Here is a 24860-nt window from a genome sequence, read left to right as displayed (position 1 = left end):
AACGCTCCGCATGTGTAAATAACTGTTATTCAAAATTACAATTACAATATGTGTAGAAGCCCAGAGGTCTAATAATTATTCTTTCCAGTGTGGTTGGTTGAACTCAGCTCCAAAACTGCTGCCTTCTGGAAACAGCTGACACTTCTCTAGAGCACTTCACTGCTGTCTCGTGCTCCACAGAGACAGCGCCTGTGCCACCTCCCCGATAAAATCATCTGTCGGAGCAGTTGTATCGTATTTTCCTTCCCGGAACTGTAAATCAGTCCTGGTCAATCCCAATATAAACAGAATGATTTTTAGAACTGTAGTATAATTAGGAGTCATCTTTGTCCCACTGCTCTATTGCAGTTCGTGTGTTACTGTTTCTAATTCCTTTTAATATTTTCAAAAGTGAATGAAAAAAAAAAGTCAGTTACCTAGATAGAACCTAAAGAATGAAGAAAGTAACCAATATGTTTCAAAGAAAATCCCCAAACTTCTTGACAAAGCATGAGAAATTATATTGAAAATAAGGTATCAGTACTGCAGCAGGTCCTTATTTTTCTGGGCACTGTACAAGTGCTTGGGATATAATCCAAAGTCCAAATCCAAAATGAGAGATTTTCTATCGAGTTAAGTGGGCTGTGGTCCGGTTCCACCGGGAGAGAGAACCCGCAACCAAAATGCACAGCAGCTGCAAGGGATGGTGACAGCGGTGACGGGACCTGCCCGAAGCCAGCTGCTGGCAGGGAGGAGAGGGGACCCCTGGCATCCCTCCTCCTGTCCGCGGAGACCAGGGGTGCCCACCAGAGCCCGCAGGCAGCCAGCACCGGCTCGCTCGCCTTTGGATGCCTGTATGGCGCAGAGCTCTTGGCACGGGCAGCGTTGGAGCCGTGCAGCGCAAGCTGCTGCACCCTGTGCCCGCTGGCAGACAATGGGATTCTGTTCCTGCTGTTGCTGTGGTGTTGTATATCGATGCCGCTCCGCAAAGGCTCTTGTGACTTGCTGGGTTGTTCCTTTGCAGCGGTCCCTCTTCCCACGTGTCATGCACAGGCAGAGCAAGGTTGACTTCCATGTCCCCCAAGCCTCGGCCGGCAGCTTTCGACAGCTGTCCTGCACGGAGAGAGGAGACAGTCAGTCTTCCTCAAGGGATGCCAGCCCTAGCATTAATGTGGAAGAAAGCGTGACCTTGGAAAAAACACCACATCTATTAACAGACCAGAGTGTTTTATGATGTGACGTGCTGAAATGCTTACGCTGTAAGTAGGCAGGGGATGAGGTTTTTGTATCAAAAGGCAGTTAGACTAATCAAAAATGCTGCACACGTTGATCAAGGTTTTTGCAGATCTGTTATACTCTGGAATAAACGTATAACAAAGTGTTAAGTACGTTAGAGGAAGGCACCAAGGCTCTTTGGGGTCCAGTTATTAAAAGGTTATCTCACAGAAATTTCATAGAGGGGTCTTGCTGAATTAGAAGGAAAATAGTTGGTGTGAGTGACATACAGACTTTCAGTAAGATGTGTTATGGTGACACTATCTTATGACATTACCTGTCCTAGCACTTGTGCTATGGAAGAGACGTTTTGGGAGTCCTTTTGTACTTTTTTTTTTTTAATTGTTTTCTACCTTGACGGAGAGAAATCTCTGTAGTTTTGAATACTGTAATGTGATGTACATGGTGGTATTTCAATGGAATCACCCTGAAAACATCCATTTCATATTGAGGTTTTGCTGTGAAGGAGGCAGAGCTGCCCTCTGGCTTTGGGAGCCTCGCTGGCCAGTCTCTGGGCAGGAGGGGCTGTGTCATGGACAGGCGTGTGACTGAAGGCTGAGAAGGAACCCGAGCAGTGGATCCCTCCTGCCTGCCCATGCAAGGGATGTTCCTCGTGCCACTTCCACAACCCACTGCAGGGAGGAAATGCTGGTGCACACTGGGGATGACTGGGATCTGTAACCCTCACCCAGGGAGGTGGAGAACCAGGGAGGTGAAGTAGAACAGTAGTAAGAGAAGCAGGAGTGTATAACGCTTTTTTCCTCTTAACACGCACATGAAAAATAGGAATTATTGCTACATCCGTTTTACCTTTGCTTAGGTATCCGTGGTACCCCGAATGAGGAAGATGGTGTGCTAATAGAACAAAAGTTGTTAGGTGTTTGTATGGTGAGGGGAAAGGGAAAATCTGGACTTCTGTCAGAGCTAAAAGCTAAACAGAAGTCACAGCTGGAAGGAAAGGTCAAAAGTTAAGGTGTGCCGCTGGCCCTTTCCAACGAGATGTTCAAACAAGTTGGTTCCTTTGGGTAAGTTTCAGTATCTGGGGTCACGTTTTGCTGTCAGTCAGTCCACTGTAAATCTGGAGCTTTATGGAGTTTTTCTGTGCTCCTGCCAGTACAACTGAGAGTAAACTTTGGCTCTAGTTACATCCCTCTAGAGCAAGCTGCGGCTTGCCTTATCCACAGAAGAATTCCTCTTGACTTCATAGAGTTTTGCATGAGTTGGGACATCTGGATTTGGTACAGTAGTACTTAACGTTGGGATGTTGCTGTAAACACTAGGATGTTTACAGACATGAGAGATGAATCAGGCCCCTGCTAACTATTTCATGGGAGCATAGGGTTTCTTCCAAGAAAAATATCTGGGCTTTCTAGGGCAGCATCTGCTCCCAGTGTTCTGTTCTGCAGGAAAACCTACATTCAGGAAAATTCAACTTACCTCCCTGGATTCCTGTATAAAACTGTCAGCTTGAGAATCTCCTCTGTCTCGCGATTGCTAATTGCACTAATTCCCTGAAGCGTCAGTGAAATTGTAATGGGCGCTGAGCAGCTGTCTCCCATGCCTTGGGAATTGCAGCCTCAGTCCACCCTGAGCCAGGGCACGCAGCATTTGATAATTAAACGCTTGGCCCCTGTTCCAAGTGAACAGTAAGTGAGCTGCTATGAAAACTGAGGATGAAGATGATGAATATGTAGAAAGGGAGAGCTGTCTTTTTGATGCCCTTCTCTTTTACCTGAGTCTAAATTTCAGAGTCTGAGTTAGATACAGTGTATGGTTGCATTTCTATTCCTCAGTCAGACCCCTTCTTAAATACAAATCATCCATTCAAAGGAGAAACTGATTTAGCCCATTTTTCTGCCTCCTACAGCTCACGATCCACTCCAGAATGTAAATTTAAAACGAATAGCCGCTGTGGCAATTTGGAAGACAATTAGTACATAATGACCTTCATGAGCTGCTTCAGTTACAGTAAGAACTCGTCATAAACCGGCAGGAACTTACCGCCTGCAATGTGGCAGAAACGTTTGCAGCTCCCCATGCCAGAGGTGAGCTGGCAGCGAGGGGGGACGGCTGCTGCCGGGCTGGAATTAACTGTCTGCAGCTTCCATGCATCGGTCAAGTTGATGCTACGCCGGTGACTCAGTGGTAAACAGGGAGCTGGGGCTCTCCCTCTGCAAACCCTGCAAGAACAAGAAATAATCTCCCCTTCCCTTTGCAAAATACCAGGGGTTTTATAAGCAATTGCAAAGGTTGTATAGAAAACGCAAGTTTTTCCTCACCCTGGCCGGTATAATTAAAATGCTCCCTGACACGATTGTCGTCTTGGGATCTTAGCACCAGCCTTGAACCTGAGATGTTGCTGGAGGTCTCTCCCTCAGACAGTAGTAGTCGCTGATGCTGTTTTCAGCAGCCCTACCAGCATGGTTCCACTTGATGGGGAAGAGCCCCAGCAGATGGCTCGCATTCAAGTAAAAATCTCCTGTGGCTAGAGATCATCACCAACTGGATTTGCTCTAACAGCAATGCGAAGCTGAATATAATCTGTCTATTACTAATACAATACTCAGCATTCCCTTGTTGTTCTTCCTAGAGACTTCATATATACGCTAAAAGAGGGGAAAGATACAGCAAGACCTTCCTCTATCGGATCAATTTTCAGCTTGTGGGCTGCTCTTCCCGCGTTGCCAATAGGAGGGGAGTACTCTGGTCCTCTGGAAATGTCTGTATGTCACTGCTCCAGTGCTCCAAGAGGTGTTTTTCAGTCCAGGCCCTGTGGTAGCCGGCCATGAGCTGCCTTCCTGCTGGTTCACCTGTAAACCAGGGTGAGCTGTGCATGGGAAGCGGGTATTTTTTCAGCCTGGAGAAGAGAAGGCTCTGGGGAGACCTTACAGCGGCCTTCCAGTACCTAAAGGGGGCCTACAGGAGAGATGGGGAGGGACTTTTTGCGAGGGCATGTAGCAATAGGACGAAGGGCAATGGTTTTAAACTAGAGCAGGGTAGGTTTAGATTAGACATTAGGAAGAAGTTCTTTACAGTGAGGGTGGTGAGACACTGGAACAGGTTGCCCAGAGAGGTGGTGGAGGCCCCATCCCTGGAGACATTCAAGGCCAGGCTTGATGAGGCTCCAAGCAGCCTGATCTAGTTAAAGTTGTCCCTGCTCACTGCAGGGGGGGTGGACTAGATGACCTTTAAGGGTCCTTTCCAACCCAACACATTCTGTGATTCTAAGGTTTCAGGGCCATTTTGTCCTGATGTGGAATGGTGCCAAGGCATCATGTCAGAGTAGACACCTTCAGAGCCTTCTGGTTCCAGAAGCCTTACTGGACAGTTCATGAAAATTAGCGTTTCATACCGAGGGGCAGGAATGCCTCTTCAGCACCACAGTCTGTGACAGACATTGCACTCGTCCCTATCTCACCCAAAGATCTCAGTACTTAGAAGCTTTCTGGGTCTCTTGGTATCTGTGCACATACCCAAATCAGGCTTTGCACTGAAAATGGTTGCGTAAGTGGCACACACTACCTTCAGCACCAAGAGGGTCATTACAAGGAGGAACACAAAAAATAAGCTACACTTTCCCTAATACAAACTCCACATTAGGGTTTGTTCCTTGTGCCGTTTGCTAAGATCTGAGCAGAAGGGTCCTGCATCTGACGGGAAAAACAAAGCGTGTTCCTTTCCACTCCTGTGTCCTCTCTGGGGACACTGTGTCCCTGTGCCAGGCACAGATGCAAGGGAAGAGGTGCTCCAGCTCTTGCACACAAGACATAAACATTCTGGATCTCTCGCAGCCAATTTCCAGTTCCCCAGAATCTATATTTAGCAGAGCTAATGAAACTGAAAATAAACACCTTGGGTTACATTTAACAGATAATTCTTTTTTTCTTTATCCTTTAACCATTTCTCAGGTTGCTGTGCTTGTTCCCTCATTTGAATTCCAGGGACACACGACAGCTGAGACGTTTCTTGGTTGGCTGCCGGTCTCAACTTAGTTGCCTAAAACTTAGGTCTCAAACTTAGGTCTCAATTTAGTTGCCTAAATTATTTCTCAAAGAAAGTTTTTCAAGCTTCCACTGTATTTCACGACTTAAAAATTGGCCTAGGTTAAAGAAAAAGGATAAAGTAACAGAATTGTTTTAATGATGGAAGTTGTTTGCTATCATGTATAGAAGGTTTATTGTATCTCTATTGCTACATGGCGCTGTGGAAAAGGCGCTGGGCAGGTTCCTAATTTCTGTGGTCATTAACCACCCTGGTGTGATAAGACATGAGGCAGTAATTACTGTTTTTCTGGCATATTGTTTCAGGGATCTCTGAGTTAGGAAACTGCTAAATTAGATTAGAGCAAGATAAGATTTCCTGAAGACAGTCTGAGTCACCCACTCAAGCAACCAGGGATGGAAGCTTCCAAACTAAGCTTTGTCCCCCGAGATGTCCATCCCCGCTGCATTAGTTTCCTTGAATGGCAAGGACTAATAAGAGGTTGGGAAAACAGACCCAAGGAAGCATTCCGATGAACCGCTGACAGCTTTCCTCAAGAAGTGCATGTTACAGTAGCGCTGAGGGCCAGGCACGTACAGATTTTAAATACCTTTTAGCCATGCAGAACAATAAAGAATGCTGCATGAAATTCCACTATTACTTGGGGTAAGAGATTGATCCAAACGTGATCCAAAGAGAAGAAATCTTTTCCTAAAAATAAAACCTGTATATGAGCTGGACTTGCTCTGTACTATATACAGCATCGCATATAATTAGGGGCTTATAAGGCATAACCAATAAGTAGAGAGCAGAGTTGTTACTCTACTCCTGTTTCTATAGCTGACCTGGGATTTCTAGGCAAGATATACTTTAAATACAACACCCAGTTTCTGTAAAATTTTTTCTCAAGTCATTTTCCTTTGAGGGTGCTAGTCTAAACGCCTCGTGTATCCCACAGGCCAAGTTCTTTGCTTCACGGTGCATCATGGGATTTATGGGAAAGCTGCAGTGAATGGCAGGAGGTCTACCACAGGGAAGAAGACTCAGCTTACAGAGTAGAGTGGAGGCATGAAGGGTCTGAAGGAAAATGTTCTTGAGGCACTCCGGACACTTACTTGAGCACAATTCTCTGTCAAGCTGACTTGAAATGAAAAAAATTCATTCTTAAATGTAAAAAAAAAAAAAAAAAAGTTTTTTTTTCATGCTTTTGAATCAACATTTTCCAAAACTTTCCATTTTGGGGGCAAGATGCTATTTCCTATTCAGGATGAAGATAATGATCAAAGTATTAGGAAATGATGAAAAATAGACATTCTGACTTTTCCTTAGCTGTACTTACTTCATTGTGCTTTTTGTGACTGAGCCTGAGAATAGTTGTATTTATTTCTGCATAAATTTCAATCCAGAAATCTTTAGTTGATCTTTAGGTAGAAGGGTGTTTGTTAAATCTGAATTGGGATTTAATATGATGAGGAATCAAACTGGACTAGGCTGAATTTTAATGTTTATATAGAAATCAATGAAACCCTTTTCTGTACCAAGGACCTGACTGAAGTGGAGATTCCAGGTACATTTTTTTTCTGAAAAAGAATCCTATTCTAGTAAGTACTCATCCACATTAAACAAATAGGGTATTTTATGCCTTCAACTGTGGGTTTTAAATTTCATTTACTCTCAGTGACAATTACATATTCCTGTAGTCGGGCTGACTGTAATAGCGTAAAACTTACTGAATTTGGACAAACAGATAATGCTAGACTATGGATGTCATGGGCAAACTGCCTTTGCAGTACAGTAGGCTCTCCAGAACTTGATCTGAATTCAGATGTCTCACTAGCATCTTCATGTCAAAGGAAAGAGCAGAAATGACAAATTTTCTCTTAAATTCTTTCTAATTCCCCTCCCTTTCAGTAGTAAAGGAAATAGAAATTGGTGGTGGTGGCACAAAGAGGCTACTCCAGGCTGTCTACGTGGTGAAAGACCAGAACACGTGAGAAGAAAAACGACAAAACAGCATCCCTCCCATCACTTTCCTGAGTTCAGCTGCAAATCTCTTCACCTTCATGTCGTCTCATCATCTCAGGGACTTTATATGACACAAGGAGACCTGTTTCCCATCTGGCATAAATCAGCAGAGGCCCAGAGAAGTCAGATGAGGAAGGTCGTCCCTAATGGCTCTTTCCCGAATTGATGATGAGAGGTTATTCCTGTTGTTCAGTTATCAGTTTCTGAAGCCGTGAGGAGGAACCCACAGGCCTTTGTCACTGTCCCCTCCAGCAGTAGGTGGGAATCCTACCTCGTTCACTGTGAATTTTGATGGACAGCGTGTTAAAAAAGAAATCACAAGTCTTTAAATACAAGAGAGCCTTTAAATACAAGAGAAACCTTAGTCATATTGTAGTTCTATTACTATTGCTAAAAGAGCAAAGGTTTGCTTTGCAATTCCAGTACTTCAGTATTTCATGTGTCTCTTCTCTTACTTTCACAAAAACAGACACAATCTTCACACAAGTGATACAAAATTACATAAGGCTCAGTTTGTCATGTGAAAATCCTTCTTTGTCCTATCTACTTGAGTTGAATCAAAATGTGATGGTGGGTAAAAGGCTTCTGTTTTCCCACTCTGCTATGTATTTTGCTGGGTTGCGAGACTTGCATTCCTGTTTTTTAACTGTCTTGACTCTTGACTGTAGTCAAGAGTACAGTGACTTGCACTTCAGGGTGCAAGAAGAGATAATGTGGAAAAGAACACAAATATGGTAAAACCCAACTGTTCTTTGCATGCATTTTGCTGGAGCTGGACAGTAAACACCTGCATGGTGTTTGCTGTCTCTACATGGTGTTTACTGTCATGCTTTGACCTCTTACCTAGTGCTGGGCAATTTATTATTCTCTCAGCCCATTAACCAAACATACATAGTTGAAAAATGAAATTTTGTGTGGTAAGAAGGGCAGCAGAAATGCACAACTTTAGGTTGGATTTTGCAATATGCTCCAGTCAAACCCAAGGAAAACAGAATTATGAAAATACTGAAATATTTTGCTTTGACATTTCAATGACTTGTTTCATGTTGGAAAAGTTAAAAAAAATATTTCAATGCCTTCAGAAAGAAATATGTTAGTTGGCTTTAAAATCACATTTCTCATTTTGCAATTAACCTAAGGGGAAAAGGGAACATTTGAATTGATTCAAAATGTTCTTGTTTGTTGGTCTGCTTCTTTTATCAGAGATAAAAATCCATTTAATTTCTATCCAAAGAAACTGTTTTTGTTGTTTTCTTTCTTAAGTTTGGCAATTGATTCAAAAAAGTCTTTATTTGTGACATGCTGACAACATTTGAGTTACTGGAGATGTCATCTCCTATGTAGGAAAACTGTGTTTTGCAGCATAAAGCAAACAGTAAAAGAGAACTAAGGTTTATACTGGAGCTCCCTAAATCAAGCTCAGAGGACTTTATTATGGCTGCCATCCAGCTCAGGTGATCCAGGCAGATGATTAGCCACGAGAGATTTGCCCCTCACAATTCAAGAGCAAAACTCTGCAAAAAAAAATTAAAAATCCCAGGGCTTCTGCCTGCATTACTGCAGAGCTGTGTACTGACCCTAAATGGGAGCTCCACTCAGCTGCCAAAGAAATTCTGAGTAAGTGGGGATATAAATCTCCTGCTACTTAGCGTTCCCCATCAGTGCAGCGCCTGGCCATCAGCCGTGCATCCTATGCGTCTGCAAGCCAGCGTTCTCCACGCCGTGCTTGAGAGTTTGATTCTAAGAAAAGACCCAAGCCCTCATTTCGAGATTTTGGACTTATGTTCTTTCTGCTGTAGTGCACAGCTAAAATTAATAGCTTCTTGTTTATTTTATTTAGAAATTAAATGTTCCGTTTCAGAGCTTGGAATATGTGTGTATAAGGTAAAGACCATCTGGCCATAAAATGAGCTGATGGTAACACATAACAAGCTGCTAAAAATGATCATTTCATTCCAGATGTCATATTTACACCTGAATGACCCCGAATGCCCTGGTACTGAAACGGGGAATGTTTACATGTTCAGCATTAAAACCAATTTGACAGACTGTGGAAGCAGAGTGGTTAACATGCGCAGCGGCCTGCTGTTGAGAAGGAACCTTTTTTTTCCCTAAATGCCACATTTATTTCTTCTGGTGCTGCAGCTGGGGTGGCTTAAACTACAGAACAACACACGCGTGTGACGATGAAGCACACGGTTCTGCATTTTCTCTGTCTTTTCTTGCTGATGCTGCCCTGTACTTGTTTCTTATTATTCACTTGGAACATCCGTGAGGACTGCTGCTGTTTCCAGAAAAATTTATGACCCTGAAGAGTTTGCATAAACTTAATGCACCATTTGAATAACTAGTATAATTAGTAAGATTTTAGAAGCATTAGGCAATGAAAGCAAGTATGCCTACTCTGCAAAACTGTAAATTTTCTTTAAAAGACTGACAGACACCAATCAAAAACCTGATGTTGCTCAAAGTCCATGGGAATAGATCTTTGTATAGACAAGAACAAAAGCTTGCTTTTTGTGGAGTTTCAGAATACCCACTAAAGAAAGAATCTCATAGCTATAAAAAGACCAAACTAAGAAGACTTACCACAGGTGTAACTTAAGAGGAAAAAATCAAACAAGGCACAGCCACTTTCTCCACTTACTTACATTCCTTGTAAGTATTAATAATAAGTATTAATAATAGGTATTAATAATAAGTATTAATAGCCAGAATTATATTTGCAATGTGAATTAATGAAGTATGCAAAAAAATCAGGATTAACAAGTGTGCACGATTGGGAAAAGAAGAGAAAAACACTTTCCCAGAAACCAGGGCATTCTGCATGCGAAGGAAGGGGCATGTGAGACTGCCTGAGTTTTAGGTTTTAAACACCTATCACCTAAAAGGCGATGTGTACTTTTGGCTCCACTGCCTTATGCACTGTGAGTTTAATCGTGTCTGGCACCAACTGTTAGTTCGAAATTGCTTTAATGAATGTTCATTTTCTCCTCTTAAGCTGCTCCGCTTTGAGAGCTGACAAAGGCTGGCTCCTTACCGATTTGCATGTCACCTCCTGCCTCCACTCCGCTGCCATAGCACCAGCCTCTGCCAATGTCTCCACCACGAAGTCCTGCTTCCCTTCAGGTTTTCTCCAGCCCCTATCTTTTGCCAAGCATTTGGAGAATCCACTCCAGAGCCCCTGGGCTGGAAGAGGATTTGGTTTGGTCTGGTCTTTTCAGATCTGGTCCCAGCTTGTGTTGAAAGCTGGTGCTTACCCAGGACCTCATCAGGCCAAGCCTGGGGTGTCCCCTCCCCTAGACACTTGCGCAGCAATACCCCCGTCTCTCCCTCACGTCGCTTTTGGTCCTTCACCATCCCCTCCACACCTTCTCCACCCACACCACTATGGTCTGTGGGCGGGTGGGAAGCAGGCCGGGGCCAGTGAGCCACATGTTTGTGGGGCCAACGTGCCAACAGGGCTGACAGCAGCCCACGCTCAGGATGGAAAAGGGAAGGGAGAGATGTGGCCCTTCTCCCTCTCAGCACTGATAAGGCCTTCCTTCTCCATCTGGATGGTGTTTTACAAGAGAGCAAGAGCAAGCCTGGAGCACATGCCTGAGCTCCCCACTCAAACCACCCCATCCCAAAAGCCAGTCGCTGTTGGCGGAGGCACGGCTGGGCTGCGCGTTAAGGCTGGGAACCTTCCCGAGCAGAGACAACCGTCTGCCATTGGGGTAGTACCTGGCTTAGGGGAGGAGAGATCTCTCTTCACGTCTCAGTGCTAACAAAATAAACATAATTGTTATTAACGATGATTGCTTCTAATGGAGCTGTGTGGTGCACAATGATAGAAATGTTCCCATTAAGATGGTTTTGTACAAACAGCAGCTGCTGACAAGTCTCCTTGTCTCCTAATATTTCTTTATTAACTTTCAGACTTCCGATGACGCACGTTGTCTTCATAAACACAATACAGAGTAACTTCTCCAATACAGCTGCAAGAACCTTTACCAATATTACGTTTGCTTGCCAATACCCTATTAGTTACATGGCACAACAGCCTGATGGGGAGAATAAGATCAGTGTTGACATCAGGTAGGTTTTTTTTTTCTCCTAACTGGAGCTAATATGCTGTTCTGCTTAAAAATCCACTAAGGGAATCAGCAAAATTAAGTCCAGGGATGTTCCTTGCCTAAAGGATGCCTTTTCACATGACCCCTGTAATAAAGAATGAGGCTAGCAGAACTTGCTTTGGTCTGCTTCAGATGGCAAGATCTCATGATTGCTTTATGTACGTATGATGCTTACTGCAGTGGGGTTTTAGCTTCAGTTGTGGCCTCAGTCGGGGCCATGCAGCCATGCAAATTTTCAGTACATATACTGGGATCCCATAGATCAAAGTCTCAGTCAGAAAGCTCTTGAGCTACTGCCTTAGTTTGCTGCAGGGATTGTGAGAAACACCTACAAGCACCCGGACAGATGAGTCCCCCTGGGGAAGGGCAGAGAAGCCCCACAGCCAAAAGCCTCCCTCACATCCTCAGCGTGGCTCCTCCTAAAATACCCGCACGCGCTGCCTGCTGCTGGGCCACAGATGCCAGTTTGCCCGGTTTCAGCATTTCAGCCATAAACACTGACTCAACGCCTCACAGGACCGGCCACTTCTCCTTTTCGTGGTCATCTAGAGCCCTGTGGTTTTGAGCGGGGAACTTTTGGGTCACGCACTGGACAAATGGCTGCTGAATGTGCACAAAGCTGCTGCTGTAGAGCCCACGCACAACACACCGTGGGCACCCGGTGGCGTCAGACCTGCTGCACCCACAACGGGGAGAGGACATGCACTTGCATGGACGAAGGGCTTTGGAAATAGCGAACCCAAGCAGCTCACAGCGCCCGCACAGAGCAGCGACTCGGGGAGAGCAGGATACGCGGGCTTTGGCCTGTCTGATCTGACAGTGCAGGCAGGTCCAGGTCAACTTCCAGATTTCTGTGAAAAGTTCAGCAGAGCCTCTCACGCCACAGATCCCGATCCAGCAAAGCACTGAACTCGTGCTGCAGTTAACGTCCGTGTCTCCTAGCGACTGGAACTGGGGTCTGGGGCAAACTCAGTGTCATCTATCATCTGGCAAATGATGGCATCAGAAGTTTGGTGTATCTGGCATGACCACAGTTCAGAAAATATGCTGGTTCATGTGATTTTAGAAGCAGTAATTTTATTTCTTAAAATAAGAGGCTCTTCAAAGACATGAGAAAGAAATTAAAAAATAAAATGAAAACATCCAAACATGGATAGCTTTAAGGTACGCAAAGACTGATTTTTCAGTTCAGACACGCTTCTGATGAACTGTTCATGGGCTGTCTCACTGTAACTATGTGATTGATCTGAATTGTTCACAGAACGATTACACTGAATACAGAAGACAGGAATTTCTCTGTCTCGATGCAGCTATACAAAGATCTGAAGTTTGAGGATATATACACTACTATACCTTTTTTAACTCTGTTGTTGGTGTGTTATGTGATTAATTCTTTTTTAAATACTCCTGAGGTGAAGGCTGGAAGACAGGCTCTGATGCCAAACTGCTACCACCACCATTGTGCTTCACAATGAACATAAGAGAGCTCTCACCGATATTTAGTCAATATCAACATTTACTTAAGGAAAGAGAATTAAATGACGTAACAAAGGAATAATTTCAGTTGTTAGGCACAGTGTGTGTGTGTGCATATATATATACACACACACATATATATGTATACACACACACACACATATATATATATAAAATTCTCATTAAGAGTGAATAAAAGAAAAATCTTTGGAAGGACAATGACAGCCATGTTTCCTGTGAGGCCAGAGTGCCGAGATGGGAACGAGAAGGCAGAGGAGATTATAACAGACATGGCTCTACCACAGGGTTCCTGTGCTCTTTCTGTTCCACTGATGACCACCACTGTGGGTACCCTCAGCTGTCAGCTCCTGGTCCTTCTCTCAACCCCTGTTCATGCTTCCCTATTCATGCATCGTTCTGGTTCCTACAGCTTTCTGTTTCCACAGGAAAGATCCGTTACTATGTTAGATCATGTAGATAAGCATAACAACTGATGGAGTGATGTGGCTTGCACCAGATGTGGACCCTCTCACTTTCCTAGCTTGATCAACCATCTCCCCCCCATGGGTAGGTCGGTGGAGAGCACTTTTTGTTGTGTCCCCATAATAGTCAGAGGTAGTCAGATGGAGATTGAGGTGGATGGTAAATTACTCACAAGAGAAATACATTTTAGAGGTATTACACATAAAGGATACCACCAGAGATGATGTATCCTCACTCAGCCGGTAAATAATGCATGGCTTTCTGGAAAGAGAGGAGATCACAGAGAATGGGAGGCTTGAGAAACACAAGAGCCTCATCTGACAAAGCCACCACGGCTGACCAATGGAGCGGGCGTCCTCGCTGTGATGAGTCAGTAGTGGAGTCATGCCAAATGGTGTCTTCCCCACTTTCATGTCCATTCCCTTCCTGGGTTGTCTTGTCTCTTGTTTCTGGAGCTCTCTGTCTGGCTCCCCAGGGCAGAGCTCCTGCTACTCGCTGGGTAAGAGCTTCTGCTTGCCGAGCAAGGGACATTCCTGCACAAAAGACCTCAGTTTTGCCCTCCTGTGTCCATACCTGGTACTTTCTCCCTGTGTATTTTCTCTGGCCCGCTCCTCTACCCTCCCTGGACGTGCTTTGCCAACAGTGCCCCTGCGCTCCCACTGCTTCCCTGTCCCCAGCACCCTGCTCCCACTCACAGCCCCGGTAGCATCCAACCTTCAAAGGCTGATCCATTTCAGCGGTGGATTTCTTTTTCTCAGTGACATGAAGCCATTGGGGGAAAAAAAGTCTTTTTAAATGAAAACATTTTAGTTAGCTTCAGGTTATTAAACCATTTTTAACTTCCAGTGAAATTTAGATTTCTGAAAAACAAAGTATTATTTTAAACGTGATAGTTGGCATTTTTTATTTTAAAACTGTTGGAAAAAATGTTGGAAAAAGATTTCAACATAGTCTCTTCTCCCTCTTAGTCAAAACTAGTTGCTAAACCGAAATGAGTTAGGTTCAGCCTCTCTCCAAACTGAAGAGAATTTATTATAAATAACTGTCATATTTAAAAACACATATCAACTCAAGTGAAAGTCTGAGTCAGTTGATATTACAAGAAATTTCATCTAACAATAACTATCCTCTCTTCTTTCGAGTTTCTCACAAGCACCAATTAGGCGAAGGCACAGACAACATACCGTTTAGCTTTGGAGCAGAAGATTTATATTCATCACAAAATTATATCTGCCTCCTTGCAGGTTGCAAGCCATTTAATAATTCAAATTGAAAACTGCTGGTCCACACCAACAAAAGACCCTTCCCACACTCTCCAGTACTCCTTTATAGAAGAAAGGTTTGTATTCCTATATCATACATTAAATATTATTTTGAAACTAGAGTTGACTGTAATTTTTCTGAAAAGCATTTTTTTTTGTTAGAAAAATCATGCTGTGAAGTTGAGCATTGTTCCACAGGAATATACTGGCTTTTAGAAAAAAGCAATGGAAAGAATTATTGCTTTCATATAATCCAGCATGCTTCATTTTGACTTAATAGGTTATGAATAAGGTTGAAACTATTCCAAGCAAAGGTCTTTACTTTATGAGATGAAATACTTCCAAAAGAGCTGTCTGACACTTTCAAATACTATTTTCTTGAATTCTTACTTCATGGGAGACTTTGAAAATCTAAATTTTCCTTTCAATTCATGACAAAATGAAAAGTCGAAGTGGCAATTTTCCATAGAGGAGAAATTCTATATATTGACCAACTCTATTATAAGATCATTAGCTGAACTATATGTAGTCTGACCATGCCGCCACACATACTGTCATATTCCTATAAGTTCTCGTATAATTTTATTCCAAAATTTAGGAACACATTAAAATAGCCACTAGCCAACACAGGAAGGAAAACTTTATACGTGTTAAGTAAATGCAGCTTTGCACAGTGATACCTCTGTAAACCTGCACAAAACATAATTCTACAAGGAGCTTGCAGTTCATCTCTATGAATTAGTAAAATGAAGATTGCTAATAATTTAAATATATTACCTTTTCACTGATGATAATTTGAGCGGAAATGCCAAGCTAATGTGTTTATCTGCGGGTAATGAATGGAATGACAAGCCGGGGATGAGCAATAGCTGGTGGTGCAGACGGCGGGGATGGGGATGTGGGCTGCCGTCTGACAAACTATCAGCTGCTCTTGATCCAGGTTAAGATATTGCTCTATTGCCATCTCCCAGCTGCTCATCACGTCTTCCTCTCCAAATCCTCACCTCTGCTGGTTTACCAGCTCAGCTGAGAGCTCTGGGTTACAAAGGGAAGCAAGTATTTTACATAGCAGTGGGTCTTAATTTGGACCACTCCGCAGAAGAGGTTAGTGACTGATGAGCCAAACGGGCAAGTTAGCAGAAGCTGTCCCCCCTCCACAGGTTTCTTTATAACGTCTGGCATCTATCTTAGGGCCTGCAGCTGGATGCATGTAACCCTTCGTGTAATTTTTGGTGGGAGCACTCAAATACTTTCCGGAATGAATCCAGAAACCTGCATGCCAGTAATTTTAGGGTGTCCTGCCTTGCAATTTTATTGTTAAATCTTTCAACGCAATGATCATCACAGCTTTCACTTTAAGGGACAATTTTAAATTTTAACAATGTGCAGAAAAGCTAACATGTTTAAAAATGTTTAAAAAGTGATGTGAAAATTGAAAATTATTATTTAAAAATGAAGCGGAAATTGGGACTTTTTACAGTGAAATGGTGTTCATATATTTTTCTAAATTGTCTTCTGAATAAGAAACCACTTTATTGTTAAAATTTAGCAAACTCATTCTACTCTGCTTTTCTCAATGTGATTTTGATTCCTTTAGTTCTAATTTTGATTATTTCGTGGGATGCATGAATCTCAGGTCTAGCCACTGGATGCTTCTGTTTAGTTAAATCTCTTCAATGTCTGATACAATCGGTTCCACAGAATAAAAGATATATGACCTTTGGATCTAACTGGACAAAGATGAATTTGTGTTATTGCTGGGCCAACCTAAAAAGCTGAGAGCAGGTTCCACACATGGGAGCTTCTGAACCCCAGAGCAAGGCATCCAACCATGGGGCTTTAGCATCCCCATTTATAAGAATAAGTTTTCTTACTGCAAGCCTGTGCAATCACTCAGCAGAAACGAAACCAAGGAGCAATCAACAAAGGTTTTTATTTTAGCCTTACATTTACGGCTAGATAGCAAACTATTTAACCATGATTAAAGAGGCAAAAGTTCCCATCAAAGTCAATTTGTGCTTTGCCTACATTATTTGGACTGACACTTTATATTACTTCTAGGGCAGCCTGTCCACTGTCGTGCATAGAAAAGAAGATCTGTACTGATGGTAGTTTACAGCTTAAATTACACACTTGTAGTCCCGAAGGAAAACAAACAGCAAAGAATTTGTCTCTCTCTGATCAATGTAATGTGGTACCAGAAAGCACGCAGTATTACTTGTTCCTAGAGGAGTTGTAACTAGGTGACATTTGCAAGCATTCAGCTAATGAATTATGGGCTGTTGAAATAGAAGAGGAATTTTCTAATGGGAGCACTATAATATTCCATCCAGAAGAACAGATTCTCTTATGCTGTGGAATCCTATAGTGTTATGATAGTAGCAAGAAGATTTATTATTCAAAGCCCAGAGGGGAAATATTTTGTAGATCAGAAGAGAAAATATTACATCATATTCTCAGTGCTTATGAGCTACTATGCCACAAAATACAATATCAACTCGATAGGTTTCAGGTGGTAGAGGTTTAGACATTAATGGCAGCTGCCTCATGACAACAAGGTTTTATGAACCACTTTGTTTCTTTAAAGATACATCTGAAATGCCACCATGCTGACATTAAACAAGGGAAGAAATCAAAGCAGAAGGCAGCATGACATTTTGGAAATGGACTCAAAACCAGATGCTAGGTCTGAAAGTCACAAGATTGCAGATGCACTCAACAAGCAAAGTCTGAGAAAAACAATACTAGGGTTTGCTTCTGTTTCCGGACATAAATGTCATTTATTGCTTCAGACTTTGTTACATAAGTTGTCCACAGAACAGCATGGACTGTCTTTAAAAAGAAAAACCCAAAACCTTTAGCAACATGTGATCCTATTAAATCACTGCTTACTTTATCTTGTGATTCAAAAGCTCAGCAATCCAAGGTTATCAGATTAATAAAATACTTTTGAAGGGCATAAATAAGTCACTTACCATTGCACCTGATTTATTTTATTTTTCCTAATAGGACCTAACCTAGCCTCATCCAGTACTAGGGAAAAGGAGATTATGGCACCATGAGGAATCATGGAATCATTTAGGTCGGAAAAGATCTTTAAGATCATCAAGTCCAACCGTAAACCTAACACTGCCAAGTCCCATTAAACCATGGCCCTAAGTGCCACATCTACAATAGAATCAGAATCATTTAGATTGGAAAAGACCTTTAAGAAATTACTTTTTCACATCCCCTCCCAAATCTGGGCCAGTAGTGAGGGGAAGAGGCAGCACCTCCACCTAGAATGAACTTAGTGACTTAGTGTGTTACGATGAAACCAATAAAGCTCGACTCCATCACCTTGTCATGAGGCTTTTGAACTTGCTCAGATTGATCAGGACACAGGGATGGAAGCAACATCCCGGGCATCACAATATAACACCTGTTCAATAGCAATTAAGCCTTTTTTTTTAAGGCAAGTGTCTGTAATTATGTAAATCAAAACCTCTAAAAGCCCCATGATTTAAGCAATCCTGAAGCAGCACACCAGCCTCATTGCCTTGTGTTAATATTTAATCATCTGTGCAAAACTGCATTCTACTAGGATTTAACCAAAGGTCTCTTGCCAGAGGACCCAGCAGGGCATATTGTATACTGACCGTTGATAACGTGAGAAACAAAGACAGGATACATCCGCAGAGTTGGTCTTGATTTGATCGTAGGGGTTACCCACTACTGGTTGTCTGAAAGGGACCTGAATCTCCTTTTGTGTGTATTAGTATAAATGATAGCTTGTTGTGTTTACTCATCCATACGAATGAAAGTGATGAGGGAGGATAACAAAGCCTTAAAAATGCATGGCCAACGTTAGATCTTCAAAACGTGCAGCCTAATAACATCAGCATCTATTCATTGTGGTTGAGTCAATTTTCTCTTTGTAGACTAGGGTAGATTTTTGCCACACAGATTTTTTATGTTTTTGGAAGAAAGTGACATTGAGTTCTTAGTCTAAAGTATGGGCAGAAGCCTTCCTCAGTCTTACCCAGTTGTTAGCTCTCACGATGTCTAAGAAAATCTTATGGATACAATGAAGTCCTGCCTATTGACTCCTTCTGCAGACCTCTCTCTTTGGTATTGCACAATATCTTTGAGTGGGACATTCCCAAACTTCCAGCACATGTATTTATGAAGGAGGAGAGATAGCTACAGCCCTAGTAACTTCCCTGCACAGCTGTGACTGGAGGGAATTATGGGCTGAGAGCCCAATCAGTGAAGCAAGGTTTTATTTTAGTCTCTGCAGCTGACCTGGATGTTCAGTTCTGGGTATGTTGTAAGGGTGTGAAGGGGCTAGAATTTCTGAATCCTGATCTGTTTTATTATGGGTGGTGAAAGTTCTTCTTTAATCCTCAGTCTTGTTTTTGAAATTTACTCTTTTTGGAGAACTGGACCAGGACAATACCATGATCTTGAGCGTATCAAGATCCTTCCCCAGATGACTGACCACTTTGGGAATTCCCTTCCCCATTCCAACCAAGATGCTGAGAGATTCACTAGCATTGCTCAGTGGAGTTCCCCAGCATCATTCGCAAGAACTTGATCCCTATATTTAGTGCTTGGAGAGAGGGAAGGCTTTGTCCTTGGAAAAAGGGAGTGTGCAGGAGGCCAGATTTGACCTGTGATTGCAGGCAGAAGCATTTAATATGAAGGAGTGGTCTATCTTCTCTTGCAGAGTATAGGTTGAATCAGCCTGCTTGGAAAGAAAAAAAGGAAACAAGGAAATTACTATGAAAGGCCAACTTTACAGATAGCTTAAAAATGCACTGTTACTGTACATCATTTTCCCCATATACTTATAAATCTGAGCATTCATTGTAATATTGCTCTCCTGGTTATACCCTCTTCTGACTAGAGTATCACGCTGACGGGCCTGTGTCCTTTGTCGCCATAACAAAACTGCCTGATTTATCTGCTTATGATACGTCTGCCAGTTTTGTCATGAAAAGCCAACAGTGTGCTAACCATTCTTTGAAATAGCCACAGTAGTTGTCCTTGCATCTGCCAGTCACCAAAATTTAATCCATAGCTGAGAATTTCTGATGTATGCGGAAAGTTGCTCCATATGACAGAGTAAGCTCTGACAAGAACTATATTTCTATATAATATAGAAATATAATATCTAAATTAATATATAATACATAAATATATAATATTCTATATAATATAGACAGAAATATAGGCTTCAACAAGCAGATATTGACATTTCCTCTTGTCGTATCTGCAAATACTAGGGACCAAGAAACAGAAATCTTTCAGGATCACAAACTAAAAGGGTATGTTACAAACCTGAGCTCAATTCCTAAAGTCTCTTCCAGTATTCCTTTTATCATCCTAGTGTTTCATGCTCTAATATGTACAAGTAACCTTTCCCATTTTGGATGTGACCAGCGTTGCTGTTAACAGCTCTGAAACATAAGCACAGCTGGGGGAGTCAACAAAAACCCCATGGTGTCAGAGTGAAATGTCCAAATTTAAACCGCATAAGTTATTTTATTGTTCTTGTTGCTCAGTGTATCCCCTGTATGACTAAAAGCATATGTGATTAGGAATTCACTCTCAGGTAGACTGATAGTACTTCTTTGTGAGTGATACTCTTACAAAAGAAAACCTTTGGCAAGAGTGACATTGATTTGCACTGGTAGGAAATGTTCTCTGGTACAGCTATAGCTGTGCAAGCTGCCTCAGGCTGTCTATAGCTCCAGGTCTTTGCAGGTTCGGGCCACTATTGACCTCAAATGACTTGGAACGAGCCTGTCTAGAAGAAAAGTTAATGTTCCACTACAAGTCCTCTGAGTAGCAGATGTTCCTGCTTTGGCTGCAGGACAAGCTGTGTCTTGTGTCTCTGGAGTATGTGATATATTGGTCTGTATATATAGGTGTCAGAGCCCTCTCTTGAAAGAAGATAGCTCCTATGCAGGTCTGCACAGACCTGGTAGAGCTGTGTCTTCCTCTACTTGGTGAGCTTTCGTTTCTAAGCAAGCAGTTTTGTGCATGAATTAATCAACTAGGTTTTTTAGAGAAGCATATACAGGCCTGACAACGTGCAGTTTCTTAGGTAAGAATTGTACTAACTATGGCAGAATGACCAGAAATAAAAGAGACTCAACTCCATTCCCCACTCACATGATCTCTTATGGTCCCATCAAGCAAACGCTAACAGACAACAGGAAAGCAACTCCAAGTAAGTGATTTCATAAAGTGGTTCATTACACAAAGAAGTTCTATGTAGCCTGGTGCAAATCACCAGTATGTTTTTGAAGTAAAAAACGTGACACTGCTTTGAAGTTGGATTCTTATCACTGTTTGAGCAGATTAAAACTGAAATCTACTGTAATCCAAAAAATTTAAATGTACTTATGCACACATGTCAGAAAGGGGCTTGATTTCCTTGACAGTGTAATCTTATAGATTAGCACGTATGTGCATAACCCAACCAGATGTTCCTGTATGACTAACTAATACACTGCTTCCTATCAGTCCTAATGACTGTGAGCTACCTTGCCTTCCTGTCAGCAAGCTGCGATAAAAGCTAAAGGTAGAGGTTTTGAGGCACGTATGGTTGATAGTTTACTGGGGAACGAACCAGCTCTAATTGCATTACAGTGAGTCCCGACTGCTCCTTCTCCCCTACTGTGATGCTGCCAAAGCCAGAAATAAGCTACAGGGTTGCCCAGCAGGCAGTACTGTGTATATGATATTTTGACCCTTGCTTCCCCCTGCAGCCCTCCATGGCATTCCCAAGTTCAATCACCTGGTGTAGTTCTATCTCTTGACCTTCAGCTCCTTTCCCCCTCAGATAAAACGCTGAAGTGGCATTTATCACACTGCCAATTCACTTTTGTAAGGGAAAAATGAAAAGAAACAAAAAGCACCAGAGGCTAGAATGAATCTTGCTAAGTCTTCTGACTCAGTCACCTGAGTCAATGCTAGCTAACATTTGACTTTTAAAATACAATATCTCTGAAATAGAATCTTCATTTCTAAAACAAATAATGTAGCTTGGAATCACTAAAAACAGAAAGAGCAAACATTATGGCAAGGCTGTCTAGTAAGACTATCCTCCAACATATGGAATAAATAAATATTAGTAGATAAACATTGCTTAAGTTTAGCTAGACAAAGTACTTGTTAGTGCCAAAGAGAATGAAATCCAATAAAAGTGTTATATTATTGTTACTTTTATTTGTTTAATGTGGCACTCCATCTCCACTAAAAAACAATTTTGTGCTATTAAGCCCAGGAGGTACAATGGTCCTCCTGAGCGCTGCAGCTTGCAAACCAAACTTGCCTTGAGCTGAGAGGTGTCCCTGATGCTGCCATGTAAAACTCAGCCATTCCCACAGCTCCTCGCAAATGTGGAGTCTGAGGGCCCAGCTCTTCCCTCTTTCCACTACTCCAAACCAGACACAGCTCCACCAGGTTCCTACGTAACTACACTGTTACACAATTTAGGCAACTTAAGAAAGAATTCAGTCCTAAAGCGCTATCTAGACTAGATGCCACCCATAATGGAAGATGCAACATCGCATCATGGAGAGTCTTCCATTCGGACTGGAGACTGATTCATCCTCCCAGCTGCATCAGGGAGGATGAAACCTCTGTGAAACAACAGGAGAGACCCACAGGGCTGAAATCCGCCTCCTCTCCACAAAGGCAACCCCTGAGTCAAAGAGGCAGTATCGGATCCCAGACGATCGTATTCTGCATGTATATATGGCACAAAAGCATTCTTAGTATCTTTTATATAGAAGACCACCACTGTCCCTTGCTTAGCTCCTTTAGTAATCCCACTCTATTCCTCCTGCCTGAACGACAACTGGAACTAAAAGGGGAAAGTGAAGAGGATGTCGTAAGTAACAAAGAAATCATTTTTGCACCCATTCACACTCTGTCCTAGATTATTAACTGCTTCCTAAGAGTTTCAGGTGCAGTGCCCTTTCTCCAAATTAAATAAACTGGTACACATTGTTTCTGTGCTGTCATTTTGCTTCAGAAATGTTCTTTTATAAATGCTTTTAAATTGGGGAAACCTGATCTATACGAAGATAATTTACTGTCACTTAGATCTCATTGGAAGAGGCCCCTCTGTAAACAAACACTGCCTACTGTTTTCTCTCCAGATAAAGCCAAACTTCTGCCAGTTGAAAGCTTAGTCCTTGGGGAAGCACTGATGGCAGTTTTAATCATAACTGGAATCTTTGGATAGCTTTTATTTCCACTAAGAAGAGCAAACCTCTGCCAGTGCAGCTGACTATGACATATTCTTACAACTCAGAAACAGCCTCATGATCTGCAGATTTCTCTGTTAACTTTTTACAGTCTTTGGTCTAAATTATCACGAGAGATCAGAGGGTGCCACCTCTAATTAACCATTAAGTTTATGGTTTTCATTTTGAGATAGTTGAAGATGTCAGAGAACTAATGTTTCAGTATTGTGTTTACTTTCAGACCAGTGTAGTTTACTAAGAATAGCTGAGGTAGATAGATATAAACACAGTAATTTATTACAGGTATATCATGGTGTGGGTTCTTTACCTACGAAAAAGTACTCTGAACATAACCAGCATCTGTCAGTTTTCACTTTTGTCTTAAAAAAAAGGTGGGTTAGGGTGAAGTCAATGCCAAATGACTGCTGGAAGTCCTGGGACAGTGATTCAAACCATTAATGGGATTGCGTTTCAAAGATTATAATGACATATTGAAGTATTCATTAATACATCCACTCATTAGATTTACAGACAAATTTCCATGCAACAGCACCTTATTTTTTTTCCACTCTGAAAGCATTGATCCTTTCTATCGTGCTACTCCATAGGTCTATAATCAACCAATTTGTCACGAGTCCAATTTGGCAGGATTAAAACTTTATTGACTTGAACATATTTATATGCCAGTACATGAGTCAGATCACCAAAAATTCCCACAAAACATTCGTGCTACCCACCCACCACGCCTTTCATGGTTGTAACTAGGCAGGTGGGCAATTATGCTGACATTGAAACATCTGACCTGATGTTAGGGTAGATTCTCCTACTAAAAAATCCTTCTCACATTAAAAATGGAATATGACAAAACACCACCAAACCCCAAAATTCACAAGAACTTCTCTAGCAGCTTCTTTTATAATCCATGTACGAGGTGTTTGAAAAGCTCAAATGTTACTATTATCAAAAAGCTTTACAAAAGAGAATCTGATTACTCTGCTACTTCAAGTCTCTAGGCTATTTACAGGCTTTTTTAATGATAGAAGAGGAACCTTGTTAGAGAGGAGAGGCTTTGCATGGAAAGGTATAAACATGGAGGCATTAAAGTAACTATCACATCTCGCAATGGGCCTAGGCAGAAAACACAAACCCAGGAGGTGCAAAAAACTTCTTTTGAGGTCTCTGTTGTTTGGAAACATCCTGCTCTCAAAGCTGTGCAGTGCAAATTGCGTATGTGGCTTTGTGGGCAGATCTCAGCCGTTTATTTTTACACACAGCTAAATATGAACTCTCATGCATTAGCAAATCTACTTGCAAATGCATTTCAGAAACATTTGTAATTTTTTTTCCTCTACAACTCCACATAGAAAGAATTTCCAGACACAAATACCTGTCAGTGACAAAACTGAACTGTGATCGTTAGAATTTGAAACTAGAAAGCGCTTAAATAATTCACATTTATTAGAAAGTGACAGCAAATAATTTGCACCTTCTACAGCCTTAGGAACAAATGTGTTTTATTTCACATACAGTTACCAGCTCACAGGAGATTGTCTGCACACCACAGCAACTGCCTTGGCATTTGATACAGGCTTTGCTTCAGACGAGGGGAAAGACCTGAATTACACTGCCTCCAGAATCAATTTACACTTCACTCTTCCGTTGACTTCAGTGACAGTGTCATGTACAGAACAATACTGGACCAGACACAGATACTCATTTTCCATTTATGAGTAACCAGAATGAAGTTTCATTCATTTTGGATTTAAGCCAGTAGAAAATAGCCTCTCCAGTTGTTCACCCGCTGAATCCCCAAAGACATTCTGGCTTGTAGGTCAATGGTACTAAGCCAAATTGTATGATTATAACTTGCCTGATTACCTTAAATAGCAGTTCATGAGAATGATGATAATTGTCAGGTGAGGTAGAAGGGGGGATAGCTCTGGGACTGTGAGCAAGTATACACACTAAAGCATTAAAGAAGGAGCAGGTTCCTCCCTGAATGACCAAATGAGCGGAGT

At 42.1% G+C, this 24860-nt stretch overlaps 1 protein-coding gene across 1 annotated transcript in view; it reads left to right on the top strand.

The window, feature by feature from the left end:
• The window catches only part of SHPRH (SNF2 histone linker PHD RING helicase), a 67341-nt gene extending 58844 nt beyond the window's left edge, over nt 1-8497 (top strand). The window contains exon 32 of the transcript XR_008465290.1: nt 7150-8497. The gene's annotated coding sequence lies outside the window, so the exon portion shown is untranslated. The remainder of the gene's footprint in view (nt 1-7149) is intronic.
• The last annotated feature ends 16363 nt before the right edge of the window (nt 8498-24860 follow it).

This window comes from Rissa tridactyla, chromosome 3 (genome assembly GCF_028500815.1).
Source record: "Rissa tridactyla isolate bRisTri1 chromosome 3, bRisTri1.patW.cur.20221130, whole genome shotgun sequence".
NCBI lineage: Eukaryota > Metazoa > Chordata > Aves > Charadriiformes > Laridae > Rissa > Rissa tridactyla.
Note: the sequence above shows the minus strand (reverse complement) of the source record. Positions and strands in the feature narration are given on the sequence as shown.